At 37.7% G+C, this 15,431-nt stretch overlaps 1 pseudogene; it reads left to right on the top strand.

Moving 5' to 3' along the window:
- The first annotated feature begins 1,525 nt into the window (after nt 1-1,525).
- On the top strand, nt 1,526-15,134 carry LOC123946458 (annotated as a pseudogene).
- Nucleotides 15,135-15,431: the final 297 nt, after the last annotated feature.

The following is a 15,431-nucleotide window of genomic DNA, read 5'->3' as shown; positions in this document are numbered from 1 at the left end:
TTGGTGTTTTTAGATACTCAGAGCTCAAAAAGCAGTAAAGTCATAATAAAAGGAATTTAATCTGTAGAGATATGTGACTTTTCCATTAGTGTAATGCAGCCTGGACAAAAAATGGTAAATGAATAGTTGGGTCATTGGATGAAAATAGGCAAGGTTAAAAGGCTAGCATCTCTTGAGTCCTTACTCTGTGCCAAAAGTTCTAGGAACTTTATAACTTAATCTAATCTTATTTGAGATATATATTGTTGTTTCTACCATTCTGTAACAAGAAAACTGGGGCATGGAGAGGTTAAACAGTTTCCCTAGTGTCTCGTATTTGTATGTGGCAGAGCCAGGATTTTAACCTCTGTCGTAGTAAACAGTATGGTGTTAGTTTACATACCATGAAGGAGTGTATGATAGGGCTATAAGAAGACTCAGAGGGCCAGTAAAATACAAGGGAATGATGTTTATAAATCTAGATGGGGTAGAAACTAGATTTGAAAGTGGAGAGCAGTTTAATTAGAGATAAGGAATAAGGAGAGATCCATTGATTAACAAATATTTTTGTGCTCTTGTGTGCCAAGAATTGTATTAGAAGCAATGAATAAAATATAAGTACAGTTGACCCTTGAACAACACAGGTGTGAACTATGGAATCCATTTACACGTGGATTTTTTTACAATACAGTACTACAAATATGTTTTCTCATGCTTTTCATAACATTTACTTTTCTCTAGTTTTATTTTAAGAATATAGTATATAATATATATAACATAAAATATGTGTTTATAGACTGTGTTATTGATAAGGCTTCTGGTCAACAATAAGCTATTAGTAGTCAAGTATACATGAGACTTCAGGTCCAAATTGGTAACATAGGAAGACCCTGAACTCACTTCCTCCATGGACACACCAAATATACACCTATTTATACAGCAACAACTGCAAGCTGACTGAATATCTTCTGTACAACAGAAGACAAACCATGTACAAAATGGTAAGAGAGACAGAGACATGGTAACAAAGAGAATCCCCACCCCCAATGTTGCAAACTGTAGTAGGGAGGGATAGTACCAATGGATGTGAGCAGATTCATTAACCCTGGGCCTCACAAAAAGGGCCATGACTTAAAAGGGCAACTTGAATATAAAAAGGATCGAGCCCCAGAACCCTGCCCAATGGCAGGGTAATTGCTAGAACTCACTTCAGGTCAGAGGGGCTGGCAAATGCCATGGTTTACATTCCCACTCCACCTTTATAGTGTGGGTCCTTGATGACAGGGTTCAGGCACTGTAACTTTCCTGATGCCTCAGTGAGCCCCAGGCCCCTAGTAGACACCAGCCCTGGAGGCCCTGGGGCACAGGGAGAAAAAAGTCATGTTTTAAAAGAGCAACTATAATATAGAAAATGCAGGTCCAAAAGTCCCCAAATGGAAGGGGAAAGCTACTGAAACTCTCCAGGTTGGAGGGGCTGGTGAGCTCAAGAATTTATGTTCTTCCTCCACCTTGAAAGTGTAGACAAGAGCAATATCAAGTGACTGAGATGGCCTACCACCTCAGTGAGCTCTGGGTCCCTAGCCCACACAAATTCCAGCCATCTGTCTCATCAAGGTGGTGCATACCCAAACACCCGTGGGCAGTGCTCACTAAAGCTCCAGGTATCTTGCCAAGGTGACAAAGGTGCAAAGGATCCTGGAACACTCCAGACCTGCACCCTTTTGGTTCCATCAACTTGCCAAGGCAACGACTGTACAAAGTGCTCCAAGATCTCTGGCTCATGCCTGCCTCAGCTCTAGCTGCCCCACCAGGGCACCCATGTGCAGCACCTGATGACTCCTTGGCCCATGCCCCATCTCAGTTCCAGCCACTCTACCAGTGCACCCCTCCAAACCCACACACACGGCTTGCACCCAGTCCAGTTTCAGCCATATCACCAGGGTGCCTCTGCATGGAGAACTCTGGAACTTCCCAGCCTGCATCCACTTCAGCTCCAGCCATTCCACCAGTGTGGTCCTAGCACAAACTACTTCAGGACCCTGAGTCTCCAACCAGGCATACACAGTCTATATAAAGGATGATGATAACAAGCTTATTCCTTCAAGTTTAGGAGAAGTATCTTTTCTGTCTAATTCATAGAAACAAGCAAAGAAAGTCAATCGAAGAAACAGAAGGATATGCTCCAAATGAAAGAACAAGACAAAACCTCAAAAACAAACAAACAACAAGTAAATGAAACAGAGATAAACAATATGCCTGACAAAGAGTTCAAGGTAATGGTAATGGTCATAGTTGGGGGCCTGGGTGGCTCAGTCAGTTGGACATCTGCCTTTGGCTCAGGTCATGATCCCAGAGTCCCAGGATCAAGCCCTGCATTGGGCTCCCTACTCAGCAGAGAGCCTGATCCCCCTCTGCTCCTTACCCTGCTCATGCTCTCTCTCTCTAATGAGTAAATAAAATCTTAAAAAAAAAATGCAATGGTCATAGAGATGCTCACCAAACTGGAGAGAAGAGTAGATAAATTCAGTGAGAACTTCAACAAAGAGATAGAGAATATAATAAAGAACCAATAAGAGTTGAAAAGTGCAGTAACTGAAATGAAAAATACACTAGAGGAAATCAATAGTTGATTAGAGAATGAAGAAGGAGAGATCAGTGGTCTTCAAGAATGGGTAATGAAAAGCATCCAGACTGAACAGCAAAAAGAAAATAGAATTTTAAAAAATGAGAATAGGTGCACAGAAATCAGTTGCATTTCTGTACACCAACAACAAGACAGAAGAAAGAGAAATTAAGGAGTCAATCCCATTTACAATTGTACCCAAAACTATAAGATACCTAGGAATAAACCTAACCAAAGAGGCTAAGAATCTATACACAGAAAATTATAAAGTACTCATGAAAGAAATTGAGGAAGACACAAAAAATGGAAAAATGTTCCATGCTCCTGGATTGGAAGAATAAATATTGTGAAAATGTCCATGCTACCTAAAGCAATCTACACATTTAATGCAATCCCTATCAAATACCATCCATTTTTTTCAAAGAAATGGAACAGATAATCCTAAAATTTATATGGAACCAGAAAAGACCTCGAATAGCCAAAGGAATATTGAAAAAGAAAGCCAACGTTGGTGGCATCACAATTCCGGACTTCAAGCTCTATTACAAAGTCGTCATCATCAAGACAGCATGGTACTGGCACAAAAACAGACACATGGATCAGTGGAACAGAATAGAGAGCCCAGAAATTGACCCTCAACTCTATGGTCAACTAATCTTCGACAAAGCAGGAAAGAATGTCCAATGGAAAAAAGACAGCCTCTTCAATAAATGGTGCTGGGAAAATTGGACCACTTCCTTACACCACACACGAAAATAGACTCCAAATGGATGAAGGACCTCAATGTGAGAAAGGAATCCATCAAAATCCTTGAGGAGAATGCAGGCAGCAACCTCTTCGACCTCAGCCGTAGCAACATCTTTCTAGGAACAACGGCAAAGGCAAGGGAAGCAAGGGCAAAAATGAACTATTGGGATTTCATCAAGATCAAAAGCTTTTGCACAGCAAAGGAAACAGTTAACAAAACCAAAAGACAACTGACAGAATGGGAGAAGATATTTGCAAACGACATATCAGATAAAGGGCTAGTATCCAAAATCTATAAGGAACTTAGCAAACTCAACACCCAAAGAACAAACAATCCAATCAAGAAATGGGCAGAGGACATGAACAGACATTTCTTCAAAGAAGACATCCAGATGGCCAACAGACACATGAAAAAGTGCTCCACGTCACTCGGCATCAGGGAAATACAAATCAAAACCACAATGAGATATCACCTCACACCAGTCAGAATGGCTAAAATTAACAAGTCAGGAAATGACAGATGCTGGCGAGGATGCGGAGAAAGGGGAACCCTCCTCCACTGTTGGTGGGAATGCAAGCTGGTGCAACCACTCTGGAAAACAGCATGGAGGTTCCTCAAAATGTTGCAAATAGAACTACCCTATGACCCAGCAATTGCACTACTGGGTATTTACCCTAAAGATACAAACATAGTGATCCGAAGGGGCACGTGTACCTGAATGTTTATAGCAGCAATGTCTACAATCGCCAAACTATGGAAAGAACCTAGATGTCCATCAACAGATGAATGGATAAAGAAGAAGTGGTATATATACACAATGGAATACTATGCAGCCATCAAAAGAAATGAAATCTTGCCATTTGCGATGATGTGGATGGAACTAGAGCGTATCATGCTTAGTGAAATAAGTCAATCGGAGAAAGACAACTATCATATGATCTCCCTGATATGAGGACATGGAGAAGCAACATGGGGGGTTAGGGGGATAGGAGAAGAATAAATGAAACAAGATGGGATTGGGAGGGAGACAAACCATAAATGACTCAATCTCACAAAACAAACTGGGGGTTGCTGGGGGGAGGTGGGATTGGGAGAGGGGGAGGGGGCTATGGACATTGGGGAGGGTATGTGCTATTGTGAGTGCTGTGAAGTGTGTAAACCTGGCAATTCACAGACCTGTACCCCTGGGGATAAAAATACATTATATGTTTATTAAAAAAAAAAATTTGGAAGGGGAGGCGAACCATAAGAGACTATGGACTCTGAAAAACAACCTGAGGGTTTTGAAGGGTCAGGGGTGGGAGGTTGGGGGAACAGGTGGTGGGTAATAGGGAGGGCACGTATTGCATGGAGCACTGGGTGTTGTGCAAAAACAATGAATACTGTTACGCTGAAAAAATAAATAAAATGGGAAAAAATGAGAATAGGTGAAAGGATATCTTAGACAATGTCAAGCAAATAAACATTTGCATTATAGGGGTCCCACAGAAGGGGAAGAGAGAGAGAAAGTGGCAAAAAAAAAAGTATTTGAAGGAATATAGCTGAAAAACCTCCTTAACCTGGGGAAGGAAACAGACATCCAGGTTCAAGAAGCACAGAGAGTTACACTCAAGATACACCCAAGGAACAGCGATATGTAGAATAATGAAACTCGACCATTCTCTTACACCGTACACAAAGATAAACTCGAAATGGATAAAAGACCTCAACATGAGACAGGAATCTATCAGAATCCTAGAGGAGAACATCGGCAGTATCCTCTTCGATATCAGCCACAGCAACTTCTTTCAAGATATGTCTCCAAAGGCCAAGGGAACAAAAGCGAAAATGAACTTTTGGGACTTCATCAAGATCAAAAGCTTCTGCACAGCAAAGGAAACAGTCAACAAAACAAAAAGGCAACCCACGGAATGGGAGAAGATATTTGCAAATGACAGTACAGACAAAAGGATGATATCCAGGATCTATAAAGAACTTCTCAAACTCAACACACACAAAACAGATAATCATATCAAAAAATGGGCAGAAGATATGAACAGACACTTCTCCAACGAAGACATACAAATGGCTATCAGACACATGAAAAAATGTTCATCATCACTAGCCATCAGGGAGATTCAAATTAAAACTACATTGAGATACCACCTGACACCAGTTAGTATGGCCAAAATTAGCAAGACAGGAAACAATGTGTGTTGGAGAGGATGTGGAGAAAGGGGAACCCTCTTACACTGTTGGTGGGAATGCAAGTTAGTGCAGCCACTTTGGAGAACAGTGTGGAGATTCCTGAAGAAATTAAGAATAGAGCTTCCCTATGACCCTGCAATTGCACTGCTGGGTATTTACCCCAAAGATACAGATGTACTGAAAAGAAGGGCCATCTGTACCCCAATGTTTATTGCAGCAATGGCCACGGTCGCCAAACTGTGGAAAGAACCAAGATGCCCTTCAACGGATGAATGGATAAGGAAGATGTGGTCCATATACACGATGGAGTATTATGCCTCCATCAGAAAGGATGAATACCCAACTTTTGTAGCAACATGGACGGGACTGGAAGAAATTATGCTGAGCGAAATAAGTCAAGCAGAGAGAGTCAAGTATCATATGGTCTCACTTATTTGTGGAGCATAAGAAATAACATGGAGGACATGGGGAGATGGAGAGGAGAGGGAGTTGAGGGAAACTGGAAGGGGAGATGAACCATGAAAGACTATGGACTCTGAAAAACAACCAGAGGGTTTTGAAGGGGCGGGGGGGTGGAAGGTTGAGGAACCAGGTGGTGGGTAATAGGGAGGGCACGTACTGCATGGAGCACTGGGTGTGATGCCAAAACAATGAACACTGTTATGCTGTAAATAAACAAATTAAAAAAAAAAAAGATACACCCAAGGAAATCCACATCAAACCATATAATAATTAAAATATCAAAGATTAAAGATAGAGGGAAATTTATAAGTAGAAAGAGAGAAGTGACCACTTATATACAAGATAAATTCTATAAAATTAGAGTTGAATTTTCAGCAGGAACTTTAAAGGCCAAAAAAGAGTGGCATGATACATTCAAAATGCTGTAATTTAAAAAAATCAAGAAGACTCTACCCAGCAATGACATCATTCATAACTGAAGAAGAGACAAAGAGTTTACCAGACAAATAAAAGTTAAAGGAGCTTATCAGCCCTAAATTGGCCTTACAAGAAATTGGTTAAAGGGACTTTTATCAGTGGAAAAGGTCATAAGTAGAAGAAAATGATGGAATGAAAGGGGAGTCACAAAATGATGTAAAATACAACAACATATACACAGAATGGGGGGGGAATAAAAATAAAGTTGTTTCAGAATGTGTTTGAACTTAAGTGACCATCAACTTAATACAGATTGCTATATACTTAGGATATCATAGTAACCACAAACCAGGAACCTGTAACACGTAAAAAAATAAAGAGTAAGAAAGCCAAGCATGTTATTGAATCTCATTAATCACAAGGAAAGAGAACAAGAGAAAGAATAAAGAACTACAAAAACAACCAGGAACAATGGACAAAATGGCAATAAGTACATACCTATCAATAAGTACTTAAAATGTAAATGGTCTAAATGTTCCAATGAAAAGACACAGGGTGGCAAAATAGATTAAAAAACAAGACGCATCTATATGCTACCTATAAGAACAGACTGAAAGTGAAAGGATAGAAGAAGATTATACATGCAAATAAAGTGAGGAAAAAAGGCAGAGCAGCAATACTTATATCAGACAAAATAGATTTTAAAACAAAGACTATAACAAGAGACAAAGAACGGCACTTTATAATAATAAAGGGATCAATACAGCAAGAGGATGTAGCAATTGTAAGTATGTACCCAACATAGTAGCATCTTAAAACACACAGCAAATATTGACATACATGAAGGGAAAAACTGATAGTAATACAATAATAGGGGACTTTGACAACTCACTTCAGCAATAGTTACATCATTCAGGCAATAAATTCAATAGGAAATCAATCTTTGAATGACACATTAGAACAGATATACATAAAAGATATATACAGAACACTCTATTGATCAAGAACAGCATACACATTATTTTCAAGTTCATGTGGAACACTCTCCAGGTCAGAGTACACCTTAGGCCACAAAACATCTCTGTAATTTAAGAAGACTGAAATAATATCATGTATCTTTCCCAACTGCAACTGTATGAAGCAATTATGTTAAAAAAAAAAAACTGGATAAAACACTATCACGTAAAGGCTAAACAATATGCTACTAAACAACCAATGGATCAGTGAAAAACTCAAAGAGGAAGTAAAAAAAAAATGTGAGACAAATGAAAATGAAACAATGGTACAAAATTTTTGAGACACAGAAAAAGCAATTCTAAGAGGGAAATGTATAGCCTACCTCAAGAAATGAGAAAAATCTCAGATAAATAATCCAACCTCACACAATTTAACCTCAAACCTCTTGTTTGAACAAGAAGAAACAAGGCTCAAAGGAAGTAAAAGGAAGGAAATAATAAAGATCAGAATGAAAATAAAAATAGAAGCAAAAACACAAGAGAAAAGATCAATGAAACCAAGAGCTGGTTCTATGAAAAGATAAAAATGATCAATCTTCAGTCAGTCTCATCAAGAACAGAAAGAGGAACCAAATAAGTAAAATCAGAAATGAAATAGGGAAAATAAGAGACAATACCACAGAAACACAAAGAATTATGAGACTACTATGAAAAATTGTACGCCACATAACTTGAGAACCTAGAAGAAATTGATAGAAACATGCAACCTTCCAAAACTAAAATCAGAAGAAATAGAAAATTTGAACAGACTAATTACTAATTAAAAAATGCATTGATAATCAACAAGATCTTAACAAATAAGAGACTGAGACCAGAGGCACCACACATGAATATTTGAAAAAAAATTAATACCAATTCTTCTCAAACTATTCCAAAACATAAAGGAGGAAGGATAGGTTCCAAACACGTTCTATGCATTCAGAATTACCCTGATATCAAAACCAGATTAAAAACTGTACCAAAAAAAAAAAGAAAGAAAAAAGAAAAGAAAGAAGTACAGTCCAATATCCCTGATGACCATGATGTGAAAGTCCTCAACAAAGTATTAGTGAACCAAATTTGACAATGTATTAAAAAGACTCTTCACCACAATCAAGTGGGATTTATTCTGGTAGTGCAAAGATGGTTGAATATTTGTAAATCAGGCTGTGGGCTCTGGGCCGATGGGGTCAATGAAGGATCTCAAGATTGCTGGGTAAAAACTTGCTCTAAAAAACCACTGACTGGGTAGATTTTGTGGGGATCATACCCAAAACCAGAGGCCATTGCTAACTCCCTGAAATCCTGGAATGAAACACTTACCTCCAGGTTGACTACTCTCTCTGAGAAACCACCTGGGCTCACTACAAGGTCAATGTAGTAAAGACTGGCTTGGTAGATGACTTTGAGAAGCTTAATACCCTGAAGTTTCCTGTGCCAGAGGATAAATATACTGTTTAGGTGGATGCTGAAGAAAAAGAGGATGTGAAAAGTTGTGCTGAGTTTTTGTCTCTCAAAGGCCAGGACTGAGGAATGTGAAAAAAAAAAAAAAAGCTGGAGAGGATGAGGAACATAATTCCATTTGATCAGGTGACTATTGAGGACCTGAATGAAGTCTTCCCAGAAACCAAATTAGACAAGAAGTATCCCTATTGGCCTCAAATCCAAATGAAAATTTATAAACTTGAGATGGGGAGAAAGTTCTGGCCCTTGTATTATAAAAGCTGGACATTAAAAATAATGATATGGTCATAAAATTTGTAAATCAATGTGATACACCACATTAACAAAATGAAGGATAAAAACCATATGGTTATCTCAAGAGTTGTAGAAAAAGTGTCTGAAAAATTCAACATCCACTCATGATAAAAACTCTGAACGAAGTGGGTTTAGAGGGAACATACCTCAACATAATACAGGCCATATATGACAAACTCACAGATAACATCATACTCAATCATAAAACCTGAGAGGTTTTCCTCTTAGATCAGGTGCAAGACAAGAATGTCCACCCTCACCACTTTTATTCAATATAGTATTGGAAATCCTAGCCATAGCAATTAGATAAGAAAAAGAAATATAATTGGTAAGGTAAAAGTACAACTGTCATTACTTAGAGATGACATGATACTGTACAGAGAAAACTCTTTAAGACTCTATCAAGAAACTATTGGAAGTAATAATGAATTGCATAAATTTGCAGGATACAAAATTAATTTATATAAATTTGTTGCATTTCTGTACACTAATAACAAAGTATCAGAAAAAGAAATTAAGAAGGAATTCCATTTACAACTGCACAGAAAAAAACAAAACAAAACCTAAGAATCAACCAAGGAGGTACAATAGTCATACTCTAAAAACCGTAAAACACTGATGAAAAAAAAAAAAACAACAACTCTGAAAGCAACACAAATAAATGCAAAGATCTAACATGTTCATGCATTGGATGAATTGATACTGTTAAAATGTCCATACTACCCAAAGCAATCTACAGATTCAAAGCAATCTCCATCAAAATAACAAAATAACAGCATTTCTCATAGAACTAGAACAAATAATACTAAACTTTGTATGGAACCAGAAGACTTCAAATAGCCAAAGCTATTCTGAGGAAGAAAAACAAAGCTGGATGTATCACAATCCCAGATTTTAAGATACCTTACAAAGCTACAATAATCAAAACAGTATGGTATTCATACAAAAACAGGTGCATAAATCAATAGAACAAAATAGAGAATTCAGAAATAAACCCATGCTTATATGGTTAACTAATAAATGATAAAGGAGGCAAGACTATACAATGAGGAAAAGACAATCTTTTCAAAAAATGGTGCTGAGAAAACCCGACAGCTACATGCAAAAGAAAAAAATTGTAGTACTTTCTTATACAATAAAAAAAAATAAACTCAAAATGGATTAAAGACCTAAATGTGAGGCCTGAAACCATAACTCCTGAAAGAAAACACAGGCAGGCACCTGGCTGGCTCAGTCAGTTAAGTGTCTGTCTTCGGCTCAGGTCATGATCTCAAGGTCCTGGGATCAAGCCTCAGTGGGGAGTCTGCTTCTCCTGTTCCCTCTGCCCCTCCCCCCCAACTCATGCTCTCTCTCTTTCAAATGAATAAATGAAATATTTAAAAAGGAAAATATAAGCAATAATCTCTTAGACATCAGCCTTAGCAATATTTTCCTAGATATGTCTCCTTAGGCAAGAAAAACAAAAGCAAAAACAAACTACTGACCTATACTAAAATAATCTGCATAGCAAAGGAAACCAGCAATAAAACAAAAAGGCAATCAATTTAATGGGAGAAGATATTTTCAAGTGATTTATCTGATAAGGAGTTATATCCAAAATATATAAAGAATTTCTATAACTAAACACCAAAAAACACCAATAATCTGATTAAAAAATGGGTAGAGGAACTGGATAGACATTTTTCCAAAGCTGACATACAGATGGTCAACAGACACATGAAAAGATGCTCAACATCACTAATCATCAGGGAAATGCAAATCAAAACAACAATGAAATATTATTTTATACCACTCGGAATGGCTAGTACCCCGAAGATAAGAAATAACAAGTGTAGGCAAGAATGTAAAGAAGTCTATGTACATTGCTGGTTTGATGTAAACTAGTGTAGCCACTGAGGAAAATGGTATGGGGGCTCCTTAAAACTTAAAAATAGAATTACCATATTATCCAGCAATTCCACCACCGGCTATTTACCCAAAGGAAACAAAAACACTGATTTGAAAAGATATACGCACCCCTGTGTTTACTGCAGTATTATTTACAATGGCTAAAATATGGAAGCAATTTAAGTGTCCGTTTAAAGATGAATGGATGAAGATGTGGTATAAAAATATATATGTAAATACACACACACACACAGGAATACTGCTTAGCCAAAGAAAGAATAAGACCTTGCCATTTGAATAATACCTTATATGTTATTTAAGAAAGAAAAAAAAAGATCTTGCCATTGCAACAACATGAATGACTTAGAGGATATTATGCTATATGAAATAATTCAGACAGAAAAAGACAAATGCCATATGATTTCACTTACATTTGGATTCTAAAAAATGAAAACAAACAAAAGCAGAAACTGACCCATAAACACAGACAACAACCTAGTGACTGCCGAGGGGAGAGGGGGTGGGAGGTATAGGCTTCCATTTTTAGAATGTTTAAGTCACAAGGGTGAAGGGTACAGCATAAGGAAAGAGTCAATGGTGTTACAGCAGTGTTGCATGGTGACAGATGGTAGCTACAATTGTGAACATAACATAATGTTCAGAGTCGCTGAATCACTGTTTTACACCTGACCCTAATGTAACAATATGCCAACTATACTTCAATTAAAAAAAAAAAAGTTATATATTGATTTTTGACTGCACATGAGGTTGGTGTCTCTAACCCCTGCATTGTTCAAGTGTCAAATGTCCAAGCTTTACCTTCTTTTTCAAATGCTATCCCTTTTCCTCCTTGGGAGGGGTAATAAACAGAATTTGAAACCACTTATTTTAAGAATCTGCAGATAGATTCTGTGGGGCACTGAAGTTATGTAGCAGCACTGGAGAGAGAAACAGCTGAATGCAAAATGGGAAAATGAAGAGCACAGAGATAAAATACTTTAGAAATCTATTGTTTTGATGGGGATAGGCATGTAATAATAATTGGAAACCTCAGCAATGCCTGAGTATTTTCCAGAAGAAAGACTAACAAATAGCTTGTATTCTATATTAAAGGTTTACCTTTCTTTTTTTTTTAAGGTTTACCTTTGATTCTTAATTGAAAGTGAAGTTTCCTTTTATTGTGTCCCACTGTCATGCATCAAAGGGCAATCTGTTAGAGTGACATATCAGCTATCCACTGCTGTGTAATATACAACTCTAAACTGGACAGCGTAAAACAATAACCCTCAATTATTACTCCCAAGTCTATGGGTCAGTTGGGAGATTCTGCTGGTCTTGGTTGGGCTCACACTTGTGACTGCTGGGAGCTGTGGATGGACAGGCAGTGCTCAGTTTGTCTGGATTCTCACATGTTTTGGGGGGTATCTTGCTGTATGTACCTAACCTACCATTATCTTAGCTGGAATAACTGGATTACTTCCAAGTGGTGTCTCACGTTTTACCAGATTAGCTTGACCTGTTCTCATGGAAAAGAGAGCAAGGTTTTGAGATGATAAAGATAGACAGGGAAAGGTTCAGGACTGGGATATTCACTTTGGCTATATTCTATTGTCCAAATCAAGTCATAAAGGTAGCTCATATTTTGGGTGCGGAAAAGAAGACTCCACCACTTGGTGAAGGTTACTGCAGAGTCACAATGCAAGGCTAGATGCAGGAAAGGATGAAGAACTGGGGCCATTTTTTCTATCACCACTAGTGGCTTCATGCTAGTTTTCAGTGTCAACTTTGCTTGCTCATCTGAGTAATCTTTTCCAACCTAATGTGATTTTGATACACATCAACTTTAAATTCTTCAATGGCTCCCCACTGTCCTGATATGAAATCTATACTCTATCAAACACAAATGGCATCCCATTCTCTGGCTCCTGCCTACTTCTTATCCCCCACCCCTATACCTATACACCTCATCCTGTCACACCCATGTTCTTGTATGTACTTCTTCGAACACATCTGTTCCTACAAATACTCATTTTGCCTCTGAAGCTGGACTTTTTCCATCTCCCCAGCCATTCCTAGTTAGCTCTTTCTCATATCTGTAAGTTTAAATTCTCAAATTCTGTTGATAACTAATATTTCCATCATAAAATTAAGTGAATAAATTTTTTTAAAGATTTTATTTATTTATTTGATAGACAGAGATTGCAACTAGTCAGAGAGGCAGGCAGGGAGAGAGAGGAGGAAGCAGGCTCCCTGCTGAGCAGAGAGCCCGATGTGGGGCTTGATCCCAGGACCCTGGGATCATGACCTGAACCGAAGGCCGAGGCCCCAACCCACTGAGCCACCCAGGCGCCCCTAAGTGAATAAATTTTGAGATGCTATCAGAAGATTAGTATTGGTAAAACAGTTTTAAACTAAGTCTTCCTAGAACTAGATTCTCAACAAGGACTTAATTCAGGAATTTATAAAGGGTAGGTTGTATTAAATATTTAATCTTAGTTTTTCTGTTTTTTCCCCTGTTAATATTTCATAATTTGTATTGAAAATATTTTACATAGATTTTCTCTATAGTGCTTGTGAGGTAATTATCTGTAACCCATTTTCAAATCCTCTTTTTTTTTTGGTAAAATTATTTTCATATCAGACAGAAAAAAAATACTATCGAGCTTTCCTTTACAGTATGTCACTCCACCAAGCCTCCCTGACCCCCAAAGCAGATGTTAAGTGCCTTTTCTGCATGCTCCCCATTGCTTTCTGCTACAGTTTCTTTGTTTGCTGTCTGGCTAACTCCTGTGATCCTAGTTTCTTCCTCTTGATAATCTTACTGTGTAACAGTGCCTGGGATGCAGCAGGAGGTCAAGACATTGCTTATTAAGTGAATCATTGCATGATTTAATGTAACTACACAAGTCCATTTAGTAATAACTGAGTTTGCTTCTTGTTGATTGACTAACTTGTTCCTTATTCAAAATACTGAATATCAGCTGTTAGGAAAGATTCTGGCAAATGGAGCATGATTGTGATTTGCAGTGCAAATGTCACGTTAATTCTTTTTGTTTTCTAGCTGATAGTTAGATCTCTTGTACTATGCATCAAAAATGTCACAGCTAAACAATCTGAGGGATTAAATGGTTCCTCATGATTTCCCTGCTGCTAAATGTCAGAAAGATATTACCTAGCCACTGTTGTCAGTCTTCGCTGCTGAGTTCACATGGAAAGCACTTCCTTTTTTAGTTTGAAGGCATTAAGAAACACACTCAAATTACAATTTAAGAGTTATTTGTTCTAGAGTATACAATCTGTTTCTATTTCATTGTCAGTCATTTCAAATGTTTTACTAAAATTGTCACCAACACTGGTCACTGGTTTATTTTCACCTTCAGTGCTCTTTTTGTGAATTTCTTTTATGCTAAACTTTTATCAAGATGATTTTAGGATTTCTAAAATTTTATATTGTTTCGTAATGACCTAATGATGCATACTGCCAGCATCTCTAAACACTAATGGCAGCTTAAATGTTTTTATTGCCTTAATTATTTCTGGTAGCACTCCTCATGATATTATGTGAAACTCATTGGACCCTTCCTCATTTCACTTCTGGCTTAACAGTAGGCCCCCTTCTTGTCTTATGATTCCTATTTAGTTTTAAAAAAGTTAAAATGGTCCCTCTTCTCTTTCAAAAGACTCATTATCAGAACCAGTTTGGATGAGAACCTTGTGGCAGTTGTGAAAGGGAAAGTATGGGATATCGCTTAGCATCTCTTACAGGTTTAGTGAAAAAGAATACTTGAGAATGGATTATAGATAATTACTTCACAAGGAGCATTTTGAAATCCAATTACAAGATTTCTTATTTAAGTAGAAAAAGAAAAAAAAAAAGAAAACTTTCACGCTTACTTCAATGGAGTGTGGTATTTTGCAGAATGAGTCCATCCTGGGAGTTCAACTGTGGGAAGACTTTGTGATAGCACCGTCTTCCTATAACAGGATTCCGCAGATAGCTTATGATGAATCTCCTATATGTGTTCATTTAATTTCAGGGGTTGCTGCACTAAACAATAAGCCGAATTTGAAAGCCTGAATCCAGATATATTTTGTCACTTTTTTTCCCCCAGTCAGTTCAATCAAATGTCATTCTATTCAATTGAATATAGATAGGGTGAATTTCAAGTTAAAAATTCAACCTGAGTGACAGATTTTCTCTTGAAGTAACTTTTGTTTGATTTTGTTTATTTTTTCTTTTCTGTGAAACCACACAATGAAAATTGAAACCAGAATGTCAATTCAACTCTTGTCTGCTGCTTCTGACTCAGGCTTTTGGATCAGTGAAACCAGTTGCTCTCAAGTGGTCATACAGGTTGGGCACTGTACAAATTCA

The sequence above is a fragment of the Meles meles genome, chromosome 7 (assembly GCF_922984935.1).
Source record: "Meles meles chromosome 7, mMelMel3.1 paternal haplotype, whole genome shotgun sequence".
NCBI classification, from domain to species: Eukaryota; Metazoa; Chordata; class Mammalia; order Carnivora; family Mustelidae; genus Meles; species Meles meles.
Note: the sequence above shows the minus strand (reverse complement) of the source record. Positions and strands in the feature narration are given on the sequence as shown.